This window comes from Capra hircus, chromosome 22 (assembly GCF_001704415.2).
Source record: "Capra hircus breed San Clemente chromosome 22, ASM170441v1, whole genome shotgun sequence".
Lineage (NCBI taxonomy): Eukaryota > Metazoa > Chordata > Mammalia > Artiodactyla > Bovidae > Capra > Capra hircus.
Window position 1 is genome coordinate 15,353,669 of NC_030829.1, and position 20,068 is coordinate 15,373,736.

A 20,068-nucleotide genomic window follows, 5' to 3' on the forward strand; every position below is an offset into this window, starting at 1 on the left:
AATAGCCAAGAGACTCAGAGGATAGAAGTGATTAGTTACGGCTGGAGCATGAACTATGTTTTAGGGGAGGGAGGATGGGAATGGACTGGAACCCAATGAGGGCTCCTGACTATTACAAAGCAACTGCGCCTTGTCAACATACAACAGAAGTCACCAATTCATCATCAGCAGGGAGCTGACACAGTCCAGCTTCATGTTGCAGTATGCAGTCTATGTCCCCAGCATCAGCTGCCCCTCCCAGTGTCCCTAACTTTCTCAGAGGGATCATCTTTATCTCTGTTACCAAGCCTGAAAACTGTCACAGTCAATCTGGAGACCCACGGATGGTATCAGTCACTAAGGCCTAATGACCTCCCCTAACGTGTTTCTCATGTCAGTCTCTCTAACTCAGTGATTCTCATCAGGGGCAATTTTCAGACTTTGGACTCCTTTATTCTAACTTTGTACTTAATGGAAGTTTTAATGACTCCAAAGCACAAGTGCAAATAGATTACTGGGTACAATCACAGAAGGAGTAACCAACAATACAGGGCATCTTTCCTTTCTTTGGGGGAACTCACGGTCTTGCAGCAAGCTGATCAAACAGACCAAGACTGGCCTGGACTCATAAGCTTTTGTTTTTCACTAACAGAGCATAAGTTTTGTTTGGGGCAACACAGGTGTTATAAATTAATGTTGGATGCAAATTATACTACAGATACACCAGGAATGCTATTTCCAGGTATCAGCCAAATGAGAGTCAGCAGGCTAGGCTGCCAGGTCAAAATAGGACTGAGTTCTCACCTTCAAATAGCTGATAATGCAGTCAGGAATTACATAGAATGACAAAAGAGTTAGCAATTAGAGCTATGGGAACTCAGAATACCTCATACACAAAAGTTAATGGTCCAGCAAAGAGGGAAGCATGTTCTATGCAGGGAGCAACACGTGTAAAGTCAATGAAGTGAGGGTGAAGTCCTGACCAGAGCAGGGTGATAACGTTTGTAAGCTGCAACCATATGGGAAAGTCTGCTGCCATTTACATCTGACTCAATAGTCAGTAACAAGTCACAGGAGGTTTCTGAGCAGAGGACTGACTATGTGCCAGGGTGATATAAATCCCAACAGGTACATTTAGGGGGCTTTGTCCTGGTATTCTTTCAATTCCTTTGAATCTCTGACATTCCTCGTAACAAAAAGTTTGGGAAAAGGTTAATTTACCAATAGACTATAGAGGCTTACCATCATCATCTTTTACATGGAAATATCAAATACAACAAACATTAATCATGGGGTTACTATGGGCCAGGTCATGATGGAGTCTAAAGGTACAGAAGTAAATAAGATCAATATCTTACTTTTGAGAAGCGAGGGTACATCAAATCATTCTAACACACAGACTCGGTGCTGGGTTGACAAAAAAGTTCATTCGGGTTTTTCTATTGCACCTTATGGAAAATGTGAAAGAACTTATTGGCCAACCCAATATAATAGCAATAACCAGAAGGGCAGGGGCAAACTGAGGAGGGAAAAGGACTTTCTGGGAAGGGAGCCTGAGAACTAGAAAGCCTTCAACTTGGAAAAGATACACAGATGACTCCAAGGTTTCTAACCAGGGACATGGGAAGAATGGCTGTATATGAGCAAACAGCAAAGACAGAAGGAATGGTGAGGTTAAGGACAATAAAGAAAGGGTTCAAAAGGGCATATGTGCACAGGCATCAAAGGTCAAAGCTTTTTCGCCTTTATGCACTGCCTAATGTATGGCAGAAAGTGAAGAGGAACTGAAAAGCCTCTTGATGAAAGTGAAAGAGGAGAGCGAAAAAGTTGGCTTAAAGCTCAACATTCAGAAAACGAAGATCATGGCATCTGGTCCCATCACTTCACGGCAAATAGATGGCAAAACAGTGGAAACAGTGTCAGACTTTAATTCTGTGAGCTCCAAAATCACTGCAGATGGTGACTGCAGCCATGAAATTAAAAGACGCTTACTCCTTGGAAGAAAAGTTATGACCAACCTAGATAGCATATTCAAAAGCAGAGACATTACTTTGCCAACAAAGGCCCATCTAGTCAAGGCTATGGTTTTTCCAGTGGTCATGTATGGATGTGAGAGTTGGACTGTGAAGAAAGCTGAGTGCTGAAGAATTGATGCTTTTGAACTGTGGTGTTGGAGAAGACTCTTGAGAGTCCCTTGGACTGCAAGGAGATCCAACCAGCCCATTCTAAAGGAGATCAGTCCTGGGTGTTCTTTGGAAGGAATGATGCTAAAGCTGAAACTCCAGTACTTTGGCCACCTCATGCGAAGAGTTGACTCATTGGAAAAGACTCTGAGGCTGGGAGGGATTGGGGGCAGGAGGAGAAGGGGACGACCAAGGATGAGATGGCTGGATGGCATCACCGATTCGATGGACATGAGTTTGGGTAAACTCCGGGAGCTGGTGATGGACAGGGAGGCCTGGTGTGCTGTGATTCATGGGGTCACAAAGAGTCGGACACGACTGAGTGACTGTACTGAACTGAACTGAACTTAAGTGAAAGAAATGGCAACCCACTCCAGTATTCTTGCCTGTAGAATCCCATGGACAGAGTGGCCTGGTAGGCTACAGCCCATGGGCTCGCAAGAGTTAGACACAGTGACTAAACCACCACCAAAGTGAGTGAGAATTATTCACAATCAACAAGTCATAAAACAATCTTTCTGAGAAACTAGAGGCAGGTTTCAGTTCTCAACAAGCATATGGGCTCTATCTAGAAATTCACAGTAAATACTTGCTCCTTTCAGTTTTGAAACATGACCTTAACCTTAAAAAGATGTCCCATATGTTACAGACAAAAATGTCACAATCTCTGATATACAAAGAATTCTTACAAATCAACAATAGGAAAATAGAAGAAAAACTGAATTGACAAGTCACAAAGAAGAAATAAAGAGGACAACACACTTGAAAAGATGTTCAAAGTTACTAAGAAAAGAATGCAAAGTAACAATGAGATGTTTTCCCTTTCCAGATTTGTTGAAAGGTGGACAGAACCCAGATGGTCTGGCACAAGAGCAGAAAAGTTGGCATTTTCACATATTGCTGTCAGATGTTGTAACTTGGTTCCACCTTCCCATAAAGAACAGTAGCAATCTGAAACACGGTATTAAATACACCATTCAAGAAAACATTGCCAGTTCTAGGAATTTATGTTGTCGTCCAGTTTTCCAGTCATGTCCGACTCAGATCACTCCAGGCTTCCCTGTCCCTCACTATCTCCAGGAGTTTGCTCAGTTTCATGCCCACTGAGTCAATAATGCCATCCAATCATCTCTTCTCCTGTGGCCCCCTTCCCCTCTTGCCTTCAATCCTTCCCAGCATCAGGGTCTTTTCCAAAGAGTTGGCTCCTTCACATCAGGTGGCCAAAGTACTGGAGCTTCAGCATCAGTCCTTGTAATGAATATTCAGGAATTTATACCAGAAATAAAAAATGTACACAGAAGAAGTTCATTACACCTCTTTTGTCTATCTTTCCTATAATGTCAAACAGGAGGGCGGCTAAATAAAGTCTAACTATACAACAGAATCATTAATACCAGGATACAGATCCAACTCCATTAACATGAGAATGTTTTATAACACTACAAGGTAAAAATGCAGAGTGTGACCCCATTTATGAATATATATTATCCACAGTAATTGTAAAATGACAACACTAGCTACTGCATTCAAAGCGCTGGGCTATGTTTGTCTTTTTCTTTTCTGCCTGTGCTGCTCTGCATGCAGGAACCTAAGCTTCCTGACCAGGGATGAACCCATGGCCCCTACAGGAGAAGCGCAAAGTCCTAAACACTGGATCACCAGGGAATTACCCAGGGCTATACATTTTTTGGCTCAGTCAGTAAAGAATCTGCCTGTAACACAGGAGACCTGGGATGATCTCTGGGTTGGGAAGATCCCCTGTAGGAGGGCATGGCAACCCACTCTGGTATTCTTGCCTGAAGAATTCCCATGGACAGAGGAGTCTGGTGAGCAATAGTCTATGGGGTCACAAAGAGTCAGACACGACTGAGTGGCTAAGCACACAAGAGTCCCACACCAACCTCGTGAAGAAGGAACTTCGATGATTTCACTTTACAGAAGAGAAAACTGAGGTGAAAGAAGTAAAACAGTCCACATCACAGTCGCAAAGAGGGGAACTGGGCTTCAAAACCAGACAGCCTGATGCCAGAGCTCACAACCTTAACCACAAGTATGTATATATACCTACTCATCACATATGACAGACTTTGTACTACACACACTTGCGTTAGTCACATGTGGGTATATGCATTTAACAAAAATTCCATCAATGATTAGGCAGCTATATTTTTCCTTGGCCATTTTCAGGTAGTAGGATTCATGATCATTTTTATTTTCTTTACATTTTTCTAATTTGAATTTTAGTGAGCACGTGTTTCTTATGATTATAAGATTATAAGCATGTGTTTCTATGTTCATAAAATAGAAAACTCAACTTTTCAATAACAGGTGTAAAATATACACTGCAATAAAGACCAAAAGATACTTCCAAAATGACATATGCAATATTTTGCTTTACTCCTAAGATTAAAAACATATTAACTTTGAACACAAGAAGTTGCCCAGCTTCAAAAGGTTCTTTTGTTTAGTTTTGGGTAAAAGCATATAAACTGAAAGAACTTGTTACCTATTCAGGAGACTGGCAAAACCACTGCAGAAGCTGGACTAGGATAGAACTTTTAGAACAAAAGGAGCTTTAGGCATCAATTAGTCCCAAGACCACATACTATTTCACGTTAATAAAACCTGAAGTTACACATGCCAAGAGGAGCAACCCCACGTCCAAGAAGCGGTGGCTGCACAGGCGCAGGAGGGCCAAGAGGAACTACTCCATGTTCAAGGTCAGGAGGGAAGGCTGTGAGGAGATACCCCTCGTCCAAGGTAAGGAGCATCGGCTGCGCTTTGCTGGAGCAGCTGTGAAGAGATACCCCAAATCCAAGGTAAGAGAAACCCAAGTAAGACAGTAGGTGTTGCGAGAGGCAAGAGGGCAGACACACAAACCATAATCACAGAAAACTAGTCAATCTAATCCCACGGACCACAGCCTTGTCTAACTCAATGAAACTAAGCCATGCACAGTGTGAAAAGGCAAAATGATAGATACTGAAAGAGGAACTCCCCAGGTCGGTAGGTGCCCAATATGCTATTGGAGATCAGTGGAGAAATAACTCCAGAAAGAAGGAAGGGATGGAGCCAAAGCAAAAACAATACCCAGTTGTGGATGTGACTGGTGATAGAAGCAAGGTCTGACGCTGTAAAGAGCAATATTGCATAGGAACCTGGAATGTCAGGTCCATGAATCAAGGCAAATTGGAAGTGGTCAAACAGGAGATGGCAAGAGTGAACATTGACATTCTAGGAATCAGCGAACTAAAATGGACTGGGATGGGTGAATTTAACTCAGATGACCATTATATCTACTACTGTGGGCAGGAATCCATTAGAAGAAATGGAGTAGGATCATGGTCAACAAGAGTCCGAAATGCAGTACTTGGATGCAATCTCAAAAACGACAGAATGATCTCTGTTCATTTCCAAGGCAAACCATTCAATATCACAGTAATCCAAGTCTACGCCCCAATCAGTAACACTGAAGAAGCTGAAGTTGAACGGTTCTATGAAGACCTCCAAGACCTTTTAGAACTAACACCCAAAAAAGATGTCCTTTTCATTATAGGGGACTGGAATGCAAAAATAGGAAGTCAAGAAACACCTGGGGTAACAGGCAAATTTGGCCTTGGAATACAGAATGAAGCAAGGCAAAGGCTAATAGAGTTTTGCCAAGAGAACACACTGGTCATAGCAAACACCCTCTTCCAACAACTCTACACACGGACATCACCAGATGGTTAACACCGAAATCAGACTGATTATACTCTTTGCAGCCAAAGATGGAGAAGCTCTATACAGTCAGCAAAAACAAGACCGGGAGCTGACTGTGGCTCAGATCATGAACTCCTTAATGCCAAATTCAGACTTAAATTGAAGAAAGTAGGGAAAACCACTAGACCATTCAGGTATGACCTAAATCAAATTCCTTATGATTATACAGTGGAAGTGAGAAACAGATTTAAGGGACTAGATCTGATAGAGTGCCTGATGAACTATGTACAGAGGTTCGTGACACTGTACAGGAGACAGGGATCAAGACCATCCCCATGGAAAAGAAATGCAAAAAAGCAAAACGGCTGTCTGGAGAGGCCTTACAAATAGCTGTGAAAAGAAGAGAGGCAAAACGCAAAGGAGAAAAGGAAAGACATAAGCATCTGAATGCAGAGTTCCAAAGAATAGCAAGGAGAGATAAGAAAGCCTTCCTCAGTGATCAATGCAAAGAAATGGAAAACAACAGAATGGGAAAGACTAGAGATCTCTTCAAGAAAATTACAGATACCAAGGGAACATTTCATGCAAAGAAGGGCTCGATAAAGGACAGAAATGGTATGGACCTAACAGAAGCACAGCCCTGGGATTTCTTTGGAAGGAATGATGCTAAAGCTGAAACTCCAGTACTTTAGCCACCTCATGCGAAGAGTTGACTCATTGGAAAAGACTCTGATGCTGGGAGGGATTGGGGGCAGGAGGAGAAGGGGACGACTGAGGATGAGATGGCTGGATGGCATCACCGATTCGATGGACATGAGTTTGGGTAAACTCCGGGAGTTGGTGATGGACAGGGAGGCATGGCGTGCTGCAATGCATGGGGTCTCAGAGTCGGACCCTACTGAGCAACTGAACTGAACTGACTGAAGTTAAACAACCATTGTAGCAGAAAGAGGACTGAAATCCAGCACTCTTTCAATGATACCATGCCGTATGCAAAGAACCTTTTTCCCCCTTTTTATGAACTTAGCCAATAATGTTGGTTTATAGTCTCACCACAGCAGTGGCCTTACCACAGCTGCGTAGCCAGCCACGCACTTTTGATCATTAAGAGACCCACAGACTAACACAAGTGCCAGTGCTGCTTAGGCTCTGCTCTGAGCAGTTCAGTGGAGCTTGGTAAGCTTTGACCCCTCCAAGGCTCCAGTACATAAGATGCTCTTGGAGCATCTTTCAACACTGCTTGTTTTCAGGTGCTTCCACTGGGATGGCACTTACAGGCTGGGTGACCTAAGAGACAGGAACCTCTCTTAAATGACCATGGTCCTGTCCCTGAAGCCCTGTGCCCTCCTTCCCGGGCCCTCTACTCAGGGAATTTCCATCATGGCATGGTATCACCCCTGGGGATGCTCTCTCCTCAGGCAGTCCTGCCCCTCTCTGGGCTCTGCATGCAAATCACTCTTGTGGTTCACTGACCAGTGCAATCCAGGCCTGTCCCAAACCCACCTCTCCACATGGGCGGGCCCAACAGAGTGGATATCAAGTGTAAGGTGGTAAAAATAAGAAACCTCACGGCGACCAGGACTAAGCCGAGTTCTGCAATCCACTTTCACCAGAGGGTCTTAATAGGAGCTGGTTTCACCACTGGGGCTTCCCTGGTGGCTCAGAGGTTAAAGCATCTGCCTGGTATGCAGGAGACCTGGGTTCAATCCCTGGGTCGGGAAGATCCCCTGGAGAAGGAAATGGCAACCTACTCCAGTAGTCTTGCCTGGAGAATCCCATGGGGGGAGGAGCCTGGTAGGCTACAGTCCATGGGGTCGCAAAGAGTCGGACACGACTGAGCGACTTCACTTCACCATTACCATCCACACTAGATTAGTGTGTGTGTTAGTCACTCAATTGTGTCCAACTCTTTGCGACCCCACAAACTGTAGCCTGTCAGGCTTCTCTGTCCATGGAATTCTTCAGGCAAGAGTACTGGAGTGGATTGCCATTTCCTTCTCCAGAGGCTCTTCCCGATTCAGGGACTGAACCCTGGTCTCCTGCATCTCAGGCAGATTCTTTGCCACTTGAGTAGTACGTGGAACCAAAAAACCAGGTGGGGGGACCTGGTGGGTTTAAGTGTGGGCATGGCAGAGGGCCTCACAGTTCCTGTTGGGGCCAATCTGAAAACAGGCAATGATTCAACACATAGATTTCCTGGACACAAGAGAGTAGAATGATTCTGCTACCATAGCCAGTGTCCCCTTTTATCCAGAAAGTTGGCCAGGCCAGCACCCAGGAATAATTACACGACACAGAGCAGCTAGGTTCCATATACCCTCCACACAGGGTCAGTAGACAGCCATCCCAAACTTTTCTCCTTTATCATGTATTGAATTGCACACAGAGCTAAAGGAGACCTACAAAGGAACTGGCTCCTGGTTGCTTTTATGTTAGCTATTGGAATCACCCGCCTATAATAAGAGTGAAATCCTGACCACATGGTGGCCGAAACACACGTGCACAAAGAAACTCACTGTGAGTTCAACCAAGAGGGCGGGGGGTGTTCACATATTTTATCAAGGATCAAAAAAAAAAAAAGAGTAACAACCTCTTACTTTTCTTCTTGAGTTTGGGTAAAGAAGAAAAGTCAATGGAATTATCATAAATTCAAAGATTAATAATAAGTAAATGGACAAGGCTGTCTTTAGCAATCACCTTACATCAGACTCAAGGAGAAGCTCTGATCAAAATGACAAAAATACTTTCAGTCATAAAGTAGAGCAGGAACACGTCAGTGAGAGAAAACTGAAGGGCTACACTGATCAAGCTGGAAGACCAGAGAGATTTCCTAGGAGAAAAGTTGCAATTTTAATGGCTGGTGTTAGAAGGAAAAGGGACAGGACCTCTCCTAGGGCTCCCGAGGTCTAAGACAACTTAGAGACAGCCTCTAAAACCTCGGCAGGTAGTTAATTATGAGACAGTCCCCTCCGCTCAGAGTCACCTAAGATGTGGGCAGATCTGAGAACGGAATTTGAGCACCGCACACTCCCACCCTTCACTAGAGTTCCACAGGGACACCCCCAACACAGGGAAGATGCTGAGGCCCATTCCCTGAGGCACATATCTGGGGACCTCCCGGCCTCAAGACTCCACAAAAAGGTGTGGGAGAGTTGAGACATGATGCCATAAAGACGACCTGGTCACAGCAGCCCAGACCTGATTACATGCTACACTCAATAGTCTGTCTACATTTAGCACCCCAGACACTGTCAAGATTTCTGCTTCTTTGGGCTGGAATAACGTCTGAGAACCTAGAGCAACAATGAATCTCCTCCCTAAGCACAAGACCTGGCACACAGCTGAACACCTCCGAAGTGATAAAAGAATGAATTCACCTGATGAACTCACCACCATTTATGAAGATGTTTAGGGAGAATTTTCAATGATCCAGGAAAATGCTAAAAATACAAAAGGAAAAAAGCAAAACACAAAGTAATACAACAATATGACCCCAATTATGTACTATGTACATTTAGTTATTTAGAATTCCCTGGTAGCTCAGTTGGTAAAGAATCTGCCTGCAGTGCAAGAGACCCGGGTTCAGTTCCTGGGTTGGGAAGATGGCCCCCTGGAGAAGAAAATGGCAACCCACTTAAGTATTCTTGCCTGGAAAATCCAAAGGACAGAGGAGCCTGGCGGGCTACGGTCCATGGGGTCACAAGAGTCAGACATGACTTAGTGACGAAACCACCACATTTAGTTATGCAAAAAAAAAAACAAAAATAAAGAAGTTGGTGATGGACAGGGAGGCCTGGCGTGCTGCGATTCACGGGGTCGCAAAAAGTCAGACACGACTGAGCGACTGAACTGAACTGAACTGCACCAAAAGAGTTGGTGAAATACCATGGAGTTTTAATGTTCATCCTTTATACTTTTCTCTATCTTCTGAGTTTTCTTACAATGAAGAAAAGTTTCACTGAGCTTGTTGGTTTGTTTTTTTAAGTTTTATTCCCTTTCCAATATTTTAGGGCCTTTTCAATTTCATTCTTCATCTGCAGTTCTACAATATCTGGTCATAACAGATACGATCTACTTTCCACAGTTAATTTGCAACTGTCTGTCATACTCACAGAATGGGCTGTTAGAAAACATCTAGTTCTCTAGCTCCATGTAACTTTAAGTTGAAAGTAATCACAAAAGAAAGATTTAAATATTTTTTAAAACCCCACAGGATTCGATTTTTAAACATTAAAACTCCACACGATTTAAAATATGTTAAATATTTGTGATGTTTTTCAATCCGAATAAACCTCAACTCTGAAAGGGTGGGACCTCCATACACCGTCTGGATTGCTGAAATGGGGTTTTTATAGAAGACAGCGCCCACCAGCACTGGCGCGGCCACAGCTCCAGGTAAATTAGGAGAAGCACCCGGTCCAGTCACAGCTCTCAGGTGTCCCAGGCACTACCCTTGATTTGCATCTATTATTTAAGCTACACGATGTGTCCCTGTTGAAAGCCTGGAAACTCGATCGCCCCAATGTGAGAAACAGCAGAACTCACAAGCTGGCTGGGGTCACACGCGTTCCGACTGTCCGCGGAAGCGTGAATCACCGGCCCCCGTGAGCTGGTCCTTCCCCAAAACGCCCTTCCCTGGGCTTCGCCGACTTCGCCATCCCGAATCACCTCATTGCCCACAGGTCTGGAACACCTCAAGCCCCCGCATCCTGCCTCCACAAGCCACGAGAGTTCACCCTCCCCAGATTTCTTCTATGAACCCTCCACCTCAGACCAACCGTGGCCCTCTGCAGCGTCCAAACCTGCGAATGCCACTCCCACCTGCGCTGCTCCCCGATCCGCCCCCCGCCTCGAAAAATACCCGACCTCGGCGTCCCTCCCGGTCCCATCTCCCCATTCCCGGATTGCCAGCCCCAGAAGGTACACGGGAAGGAAGCGTCGCGCCGCCGCAGGGCAGCCCAGACTCAACAACCCGCAGCGACCTGGGCTCTGGCCGCCGAGTGTCAGGGGTCGCAGGCCCCCTACCTCACTCACCCGCCGCCTCAGCGCTCCACGTCTTCGGGGGCGGGCCCGAGAGCCGGCGAGTCCCGGAGGCCCGGCGAGCAACTCTCGGGGCTGGAGGCGGGCGGGGGCCTGCGGAGCGGGCGCCGCTGAGCGCTGGGCGTGGCGGGCGTGGCGGGGCCAAGACGCAATCTCGCGCAGGCGGGGCGGGGCCGCGGTGGGGGTGGGCGGGGCTTGGTGCTGGGGCCTAGCGGTGAGTCACCCCCGGCGGAGAGACCTGGCTGCCCCAGAGAAACGCCAGACGAGCCAAACCCCGCTGTCGCCTGCAATGAGAGCTGAGGCTGCTAAGGAAAAGGGTTGCCGTTGGGGCTGGCACTCTCGTGTGGGCGGGACCACCGTAGGAGAGGCGGGGTTTCCCAAGGCTGTCCAGCAGGACGGGGGCAGGACCAAAATGGAGAGGCGGGGCCTCCTAGGACTGGGCTGTCACTCCAAGAGTCCAACGGCGACCCCTAAAGAAATATGGCCCTTTCACATTTTCCTCTTTTCCTGTCTCTTAAGGCCCAAACTGGGGCTTTCCGGGTGGCTCAGTGGTAAAGAATTCTCCTGTCAATGCAGGAGACGCAGGAGATGCGGAATCGAGCCACCGATTGGGAAGATCCCCTGGCAAAGGAAATGGCAACCTTCTCCAGTATTATCTGTAAAATCCCATGGACAAGAGCAGCCTCGCAGGCTGTGGTCCAGGAGGTTGCAAGGAGTCGGACACGACTGAGTGAGCACAGAAGGTCCAGAATCCAACTTTCTTGTCACTTTCAAATATAAGAACAAGTCTCATTTTAGTTGTAATTCACTTTCAGGTAATGAAAAGTCCAAATCCAGTATATTATTAAAACTTCATATCCAATATAGCCAAATATCTTATAGATTATAGCCTCCTAGCCCCGCCGTCCCCTACCTCGGAGAAAACCTCTTCAGTTCAGTTCAGTCGCTCAGTTGTGTCCGACTCTCTACGACCCCATGAATCGTAGCACACCAGGCCTCCCTGTCCATCACCAACTCCCGGAGTTCACTCAGACTCACGTCCATCGAGTCAGTGATGCCATCCAGCCATCTCATCCCCTGTCGTCCCCTTCTCCTCCTACCGCCAATCCCTCCCAGCATCAGTCTTTTCCAATGAGTTGACTCTTCGCATGAGGTGGCCAAAGTATTGGAGTTTCAGCTTTAGCATCAGTTCTTCCAAAGAAATCCCAGGGTTGATCTCCTTCAGAATGGACTGGTTGGATCTCCTTGCAGTCCAAGGGACTCTCAAGAGTCTTCCCCAACACCACAGTTCAAAAGCATCAATTCTTTGGCGCTCAGCTTTCTTCACAGTCCAACTCTCACACCCAAACATGACCACAGGAAAAACCATAGCCTTGACTAGACGGACCTTTGTTGGCAAAGTAATGTCTCTGCTTTTGAATATGCTATCTAGGTTGGTCATAACTTTTCTTCCAAGGAGTAAGCATCTTTTAATTTCATGGCTGCAGTCACCGTCTGCAGTGATTTTGGAGCCCCTCAAAAAAGTCTGACACTGTTTCCACTGTTTCCCCATCTATTTCCCATGAAGTGATGGAAGCAGATGCCGTGATCTTCGTTTTCTGAATGTTGAGCATTAAGCCAACTTTTTCACTCTCCACTTTCACTTTCATCAAGAAGCTTTTTAGTTCTTCTTCACTTTCTGCCATAAGGGTGGTGTCATCTGCATATCTGAGGTTATTGATATTTCTCCCGGCAATCTTGATTCCAGCTTGTGCTTCTTCCAGCCCAGCGTTTCTCATGATGTACTCGGCATAGAAGTTAAATAAAGCTCTTACTCTCCCCTTTTTTCTCCATCCTAGCTACGTTAGTCTCCCTGCTCTGTCAGGAATTCACCAGCCACCCTCTACCATCTTTGCCATCTCCCACCTCGGGATCTGTGCACTGGGGTTTTGTTCTTTCTGCTTTCAAAGCTCTTTGTTAATTAAGGAGATGATTTATTTCCTTCCTTCCTTCACAGGAATCTGGAATCAAATCCCGTCTTCTCACCGAGGCCCTTTCTAGGTGAAGGTGAAGTTGCTCAGTCGTGTCCGACTCTTTGCGACCCTGTGGACTGTAACCTACTAGGCTTCTCCGTCCATGGGATTCTCCAGGCAAGAATACTGGAATGGATTACCATTTCCTTCGCCAGGGGATCTTCCCGACCCAAGGATCGAACCCGGGTCTCCCGCATTGGAGAGACGCTTTAACCTCTGAGCCACCAGGGAAACCACTTTCTAACTATTCTTTAATACCTGCTCTCCAGTCCATCTCACCATCTTAACATACTTCTTTTTTCCTTAGCGCTCATCACCTTCTAGCGCTTTATATTGTTTTTTTGTCAATCTTTCACTAGGATGTAAGCTTCACAGGGACAGAGATTTTTCAGTTTTATCCATGATACATCCCCAGTTAAGGATCCCAGTAGGCATGCAATAACTCTTAAAAGGAATAAGAGAAACAGTGAATGGTCACTTTCTCCCGCAGTTCATTGCAGACAGATGCCTGAAGTCCTACAGTGCCTGAGAGGCTGGGTCTGCTTTTCTGTCCCCTGACCCTGCTTTGTGTTTTCCAGGTTCAAGACAGGACAGAGGAAGACCAGGGATAGAGCACAGAAGCCTAATTACTTGGAAGGGACTGTGTGTTGATCTTTCTAGACTCTGTCATAGCAGCTCACAGCTTATTGATCAGTTCTCCTGTGGCCATCATGGTAGGGGGCCAGAAGTTCTTTTCTCTTCTGAAAATCAGGACAAATTGTTTATGAGGTTCTATAGGTTTAGACATTGATTACTCAATAGACTTTTTTTTTTCCAACTGCACACTTCCTATTTTCTCATTCCTTGAATTTATGGCCATCTCTCCATATAACATCTTCTGATATTTATATGCTGGAAGGAATGGAAAAATAAAAATTGAATGGAAATATTAAAAATGCCTTTCACAAAGAGGGTCTCCTTTCATCTCTACAATTAACACATTAAAACTGTAAATACAACAAATTAGTTGTTGGAAAACACAAATGGTATACTTCAGTTAATGACATGGACTCCTGTATCAGTTAGCTGTGGCTGCGTAACAAACCACTACACAGAATTAGGGATTCCCTTCTCCACCACTCTCCTTTGGGACATTTCTTTCATAAGCTCTGGCACCCAGAACATCCTTTATCCAGTTCTGCTGGCCAGAAAGATAAGAGTTCCTCTGGAGTTTGCTATCCTTTATATCTGTTGTGCTGCTCTGTGCAGCTGGGGCAGCCCTCAGGGCAATGTTGAGGGGAGAGAGAGAAAAACTGACAGAGATCCTCCCCCTACTTCATACAAGTGTCCCTCTTCCCATCTCCCCTGACCAGAGGGACAGGTTTTCTATCAGGGTCTAATTACTCATGTTACTGTACTATAGTAATGAAGTACTGTGACCAAGGAAGCTCCAGGACAGAGAAGGGAGAAGGAAAAACAATCATGAATTTTCACCCTTCTCCACCTTGTAGCATCCTTTTCCTATTTTGTCCAGAGGTTTAAGTAGTAATCAGTGGCAGACATAGGCTGCAGTGGAGTTACTCCATTTTGGCCAGAACCAGAACTTATCAATTTAATAAATGAAAAAATGTATTAATTTATATTTCTCTTATTATGAATGATGAGACATATGCATTTCATTTGCTACAAATTATTTATGTATTTTGTTTACTTTTCTACTGGATATAGAAATACTTCATATAATCATAAAAATAATTCCTTTCTTAGAGATAAATATCAAAACTTTTCTCAGTTTGACATGCCTTTTGAGTTCTCTTATGCTATTTTACTTGCTTTGGTTTTTCCCTTTGATTGTTTTGGTTTTATTGGTCATGCAGACTTTTCCCATTACTCAATTTTTACCAAACTTCTGTTTTACTACTTACTACGTTTCATTACATTATACTTAGACCTACACCTCCCTTGTATTACTCTGAAAATCCTTCTATGGTTTCTTCTTCTTCTTTTTGGAAGAAGAACTTTTTATTACTTTTATGTACAGGAAACTCAATAATGTGCACTTGACCAAGTTTGGTGGCTAGTTCTTTGATCTTTGCCTTCTCCGGCTTGGCAATATGAGCTACTGATTTTGAACCCAGGACACTGCCTCCCCAGTGATGGTAGATCTCACCATATCTGTCATTGTAATTGGTCCTGATGACTTCCACCAGTTTGGCCAGTGTGCCCTGGTCTTCTGAGTTGACTTGCGTGAAGGCCACAGTGTGTATAGGTCTTCCCGTGGACCAGACACTCCAGCCTGGCCTTCTCCTTAATTATGAAATAGGGAACCCTATCTTACAGTGCAAGGCAGGCAGGAAGACCACGATCTGGAAAACAACATTAACTCTACAGTGTATTTTGAGCAAAAACAGTAACTTAAAAGCTAATGTAGAGAACCTACTGTTTAGCAAAGAGAACTCTACTCAAGGATCTGTGGTAACCTAAATGGGAAGAAAATCTGAAAAAGAGTGGATATATGTATATGTATAATGGATTCACTTTGCTGTACAGCAGAAACTAACACAATGGTGTAAAGCAACTATATTCCAATATTTTTTTTTTTTTAAAGCTAACATGGTAGCAATTGCTCAGGGTTAAAAAGCTCATGTATTTCCACTTGAAGGTTTCATTGAGAAATTCACATGATTGCAATATGGTTTCTTCCTAATGTTTCATGATTTCACTTTTTTTCCTTTACAAAATGGACCCATCAGGAATTTATTTTTGATGCAAGTTACGTAGTGTAGATCCGACTTTACTTGATATCTTGATAGCTATGCATCTGCCCTACCTTATTTACTAACTAATCCATCTTTCCCTGATAGATTTTAAATGTCACTGTTACCATATATTAAATTTACTTCTGTATTTTCTGACTTTCACAATACATCATTTTGTTTCTTCAAACTGTCCAATATAACACACCCCGTCAGTTCTTGAATCCCTCATTCCCATCATGACTGTCTAGGAGAGCAGCCACTGAAGCCTCCCCTTCAGTAAACTTTTTCATTCCAGGCAACCATGCTGCTGCTGCTGCTGCTGCTAAGTCGCTTCAGTTGTGTCCGACTCTGTGCAACCCCATAGACGGCAGCCCACCAGGCTCCTCTGTCCCTGGGATTCTCCAGGCAAGAATACTGGAGTGGGTTGCCATTTCTTTCTCCACCAGGCAACCATAGGGGATTATTTATGGTACTTTTTCCACTGCATGCCCTAGATTTGCTATAACCCATTTCCTCTGGTAGCTCAGCTGGTAAAGAATCCACCTGCAGTGCAGGAGATCCTGGTTTGATTCCTGGGTCGGGAAGATACCCTGGAGAAGGCATAGGCTACCCATCCAGTATTCTTGGACTTCCCTGGGGGCTCAGATGGTGAAGAATATGCCTGCAATGTGGGAGACCTGGGTTCAGTCCCTGGGTTGGGAAGATTCCCTGGAGAAGGGAACAACTACCCGCTCCAGTATTCTGGCCTGGAGAATTCCATGGACAGGGGAGCCTGGTGGGCTACAGTCCACAGGGTCGAAAAGAGTCAGATGGGACTGAATGACTTTGACTTTCACTTTTGGGGCTTCCCTGGTAGCTCAGCTGGTAAAGAGTCCACCTGCAATGCAGGAGCCCCTGGGTGGATTCCTGAGTTGGGAAGATCTCTTGGAGAAGGGATAGACTATCCACTCCAGTGTTCTTAGGCTTCCCCGGTGGCTCAGTCAGTAAAGAATCCACTTGCAATGTGGGACACCTGAGTTTGATCCCTAAGTTGGGAAGATTCCCCTGGAGGAAGGCATGGCAACCCACTCCAGTATTCTCTGGAGAATCCACATGGACAGAGGAGCCTTGTGGGCTACAGTCCATGGTGCTGCAAAGAATAAGACATGACTGAGCACAGCACAGCATATTTTCCCCTAGTGGCAAGTTCTCCATTATCTTCAAACCTAGCCAGGTCAGACCCAATCCCAGATTCCCATCTTGAGGGTCTCATTTCTGCAGTCACTTCCAATATCAAATATGTCAGACAAATTTCAATACGGAAAACAGAAATAACCCTGTGTATTTTACACAGGAAGAGATTGAATAAAGAGAATTAAGTCCTTACCAAATCATTGGGAGGCCTGGAGAAGCACTTCTAGGCTAGATATCTTGGAGTGAGTAACACTGCCAAACTGGTCCACCATGGGAGCTGCTACTTCTGAGGCTACTGGAGCCACAGCCTCTGCCTGAGTGTAGAAAAGGGGCATCTTATCCTGTGATCCCAGATCTCAGAGTTGGATCAAAAAGCTGCCACAACCACTGCTGCTTCTTGACACCTGGGAAGCTTAAGAATAAAGAAGGAATTAGCTGCAATGAAACCACATCCTTCTCCTCCTGTGGCAGGGCCACGAGCCACAGGAGGATGGTTTCCTAACTTCCACCTTCCTGATCTCAAGTGAATACATCTAATTAGGGAACCGGATGCTATTTTTAGGCTTCCAATCCCTCAGCTAGCGCTTCTTCATATAAATCTTTCCCATTTCTTATGAAGTTTATTCCCAGGTAATTTACCTTTCTCATCACTAGCATAAATAAGATCTTTTCTTCCATTATAGCTTCTATTTGGTTGTTGTTGCCTGTTACATGAATATTATGCCTATTAATTTTATGCTCTGAATAAAATCTTTTACAGTTTATAAGTGGTTTATTCCATGACAATCTCCAATTTTAGTCACACCATCTGAAAATTATACTTTTCGTTCTTTCCTTCTTGTCTGATTTCTGACATTAATACGCTCACTCTTCCCTACAGCATGGGATTCCCAGATGGCTCAGTGGTAAAGAATCCAACTGCTAACTCAGGAGATGCAGGTTTGATCCCTGGGTCAGGAAGATCCCCTGGGGGAGGAAATGTCAGCCTACTCCAATATTCTTACCAGGAGAATCCCATGGACAGAGGAGCCTGGCGGACTATAGTCCACAGGGTTGCAAAGCATTGGACATGACTAAGCAACTGAGCATATCCCTAGAGTACAACTAACCCCCGCACTCCTGTTAAGACTTTGTTTAAGATGGCATTCTCTCAATAAGTCCTACTCTGATCTCCCTGTTGAAAAGTGTAACCTACTCTCTAATCTTTTGAAACTCTATCTTGCTGTTTTCATTCCTGCTCTCCATGGTCCTTCCTGAGTTTTCTTTAGTGTCTGTTCTTTCATGGACAGCTTCCACTTTTCCTTCAATTCTTTGATGACTTTTTCTCTCCCCCTTCACTTCTTTCTGAAGTGCTACCAGCTCCTGTTTTATCTTCTGTCTCACCTTCTCTCACGTGAGCTGCTTGCAGACTTTCAATGTTGGTAGGGTTCACGTTCCTGGCTGGAAAGAGTTTTTCTCATGGCTTGGCATGAAGCGAGTGAATTTGGCCTTTATTTCTTCTCAGTGAAAAAACAGGCAGCTGGAGGGCTGCTCATAGCACGGTCCTCCTCTCTCTGAGCTTGCTGGCAGGCTTTCTCCTGAAAATACATGTTATTTCTGCCTGCGCCTTCCCTGAGCTTTGCCCTCTTTGCTTCCTCCTTCATTCTCTGCATGCTGCTCTTCGAGCTGAGGTTTGGCTCTGTTCACTGCCTACTCTGAGCCCTCTGCCTCGGAGGATCCACCTGAAATCTGCTCCCATGACATGGGTGTGCTGACTCCACTTCTGCCCATGTCCTTACTGAGCCTCACTGCCCTGGGGGTCACTGCCGTCAGTTTTGTATGGTTTGGAGCCTCAGATGTCTCCTTGTCTTGTCAAAGATGAGTGTTTTAGTCAGTTCTGGCTACCATGTGTGTGCATGCTCAGTCGTGTCCGACTCTTTTGTGACCCCATGGACTGTAGCCCATCAGGCTCCTCTGTCCACAGGATTTCCCAGGCAAGAATACTCCAGTGGGTTGCCATTTTTTCTTCCAGGGGATCTTCCCAACCCAGGGATCGAACCCGTGTCTCCTACATCTCCCTCTGGCTACTATAACAACAGCAAAAAAAATCATAGATGAGTGACTTAAAGAAAAAACAATTTTGAGGTTTTCCATATTGACATCTAAAAATAAAAAGCAGAAATTTACTTTCACATATTAAAAGACCCATCTCATCCTCCTAGAAAGAAATATGTAAACTGTTTCCTTCCTCCCTGTAAGTGTTGAATACAAGCACCTATTTGCTAGAGTAGATGAAATATTATACATATATATATATTTAGTACCTTGGGGAAAGTAATTGTTCTATTTCTACCATGTTTTTACTGGAAACATATAACAGCGAAATGACCATTTGACATCTGCCAAATAACCAAGGACACAATATGGCTCCCAGTGTTATTTCAATTTATTGTCTTAGCAGGGAGCAGGCTAAATGGCTCATGGCTCTTTTCTGCGTCTTCTGTGTATCTAACACATTCCTGAAATAAAGCCGCTGAAATAACAGAATTCCTCTGTGAAACTGTTCACCTGAGGAGAACTGCTCATCCTAAATATTTGGATTTTGATTAAGATGACTATCTTCAACAATCAAAACCTCTATCATTAGTGTCAAGAACGATAAAGGGTATGACATCGTACCGTACTTGTGAGCTAGTAAGTTAACCCATCAGTTTCACAGACGCCAACAGAGGACAACAGGCCCCTGGGTCAGAGACAGAGGACTTCATTACTCATTGCACAGTGGTCAGTCTGGGCTCCATGCTTCTGTCGGCTCACTTTGTCCCCATGGGAAGAATTTGTGGAGCAGTCCAGATAGATTCAACACACACACACACACCCATGGCTAAGAAACTCTGGGTTTAGGTAACTACTAATGGGGCAGTAGTAAGCCTGCTCAACCTTGACCCCTGAGGGAGATATTATTTATTATTTTTATCTTTAAATTATTATCAATTATCTTTATTATTCTAGACAGAAAACAAACCTGCCCTCTGCTCCACAGGGAGAAACCAGCTCCATTTCAAGGCTGTTTGCTATACAATCCATCCTTCAAAACATAGTTTGGAACCAACATGTCAGTACCTTTACTCAGAAGACCTGTGTGGAATTTTCTCCCAACAATTACGAGTAGCCTTGCCACCAGCTCGACTCAGGAGCTTTTCCAACAGAAGTGTATTCTGCAGCCTGGAAAGGCAGCCAAACCTCAGAGTCATAGACACTC

General features: G+C 44.8%; 1 protein-coding gene across 2 annotated transcripts in view; it reads right to left on the reverse strand.

Annotated features, from left to right (window-relative positions):
- The window catches only part of ANO10 (anoctamin 10), a 212,068-nt gene extending 201,037 nt beyond the window's left edge, over positions 1 to 11,031 (reverse strand). The window contains exon 1 of one of the 2 annotated variants that reach the window (XM_018066945.1): positions 10,899 to 11,031. The gene's annotated coding sequence lies outside the window, so the exon portion shown is untranslated. Of the gene's footprint in view, positions 1 to 10,889 lie in introns of both variants that reach the window. The other variant, XM_018066946.1, reaches the window with a different exon arrangement.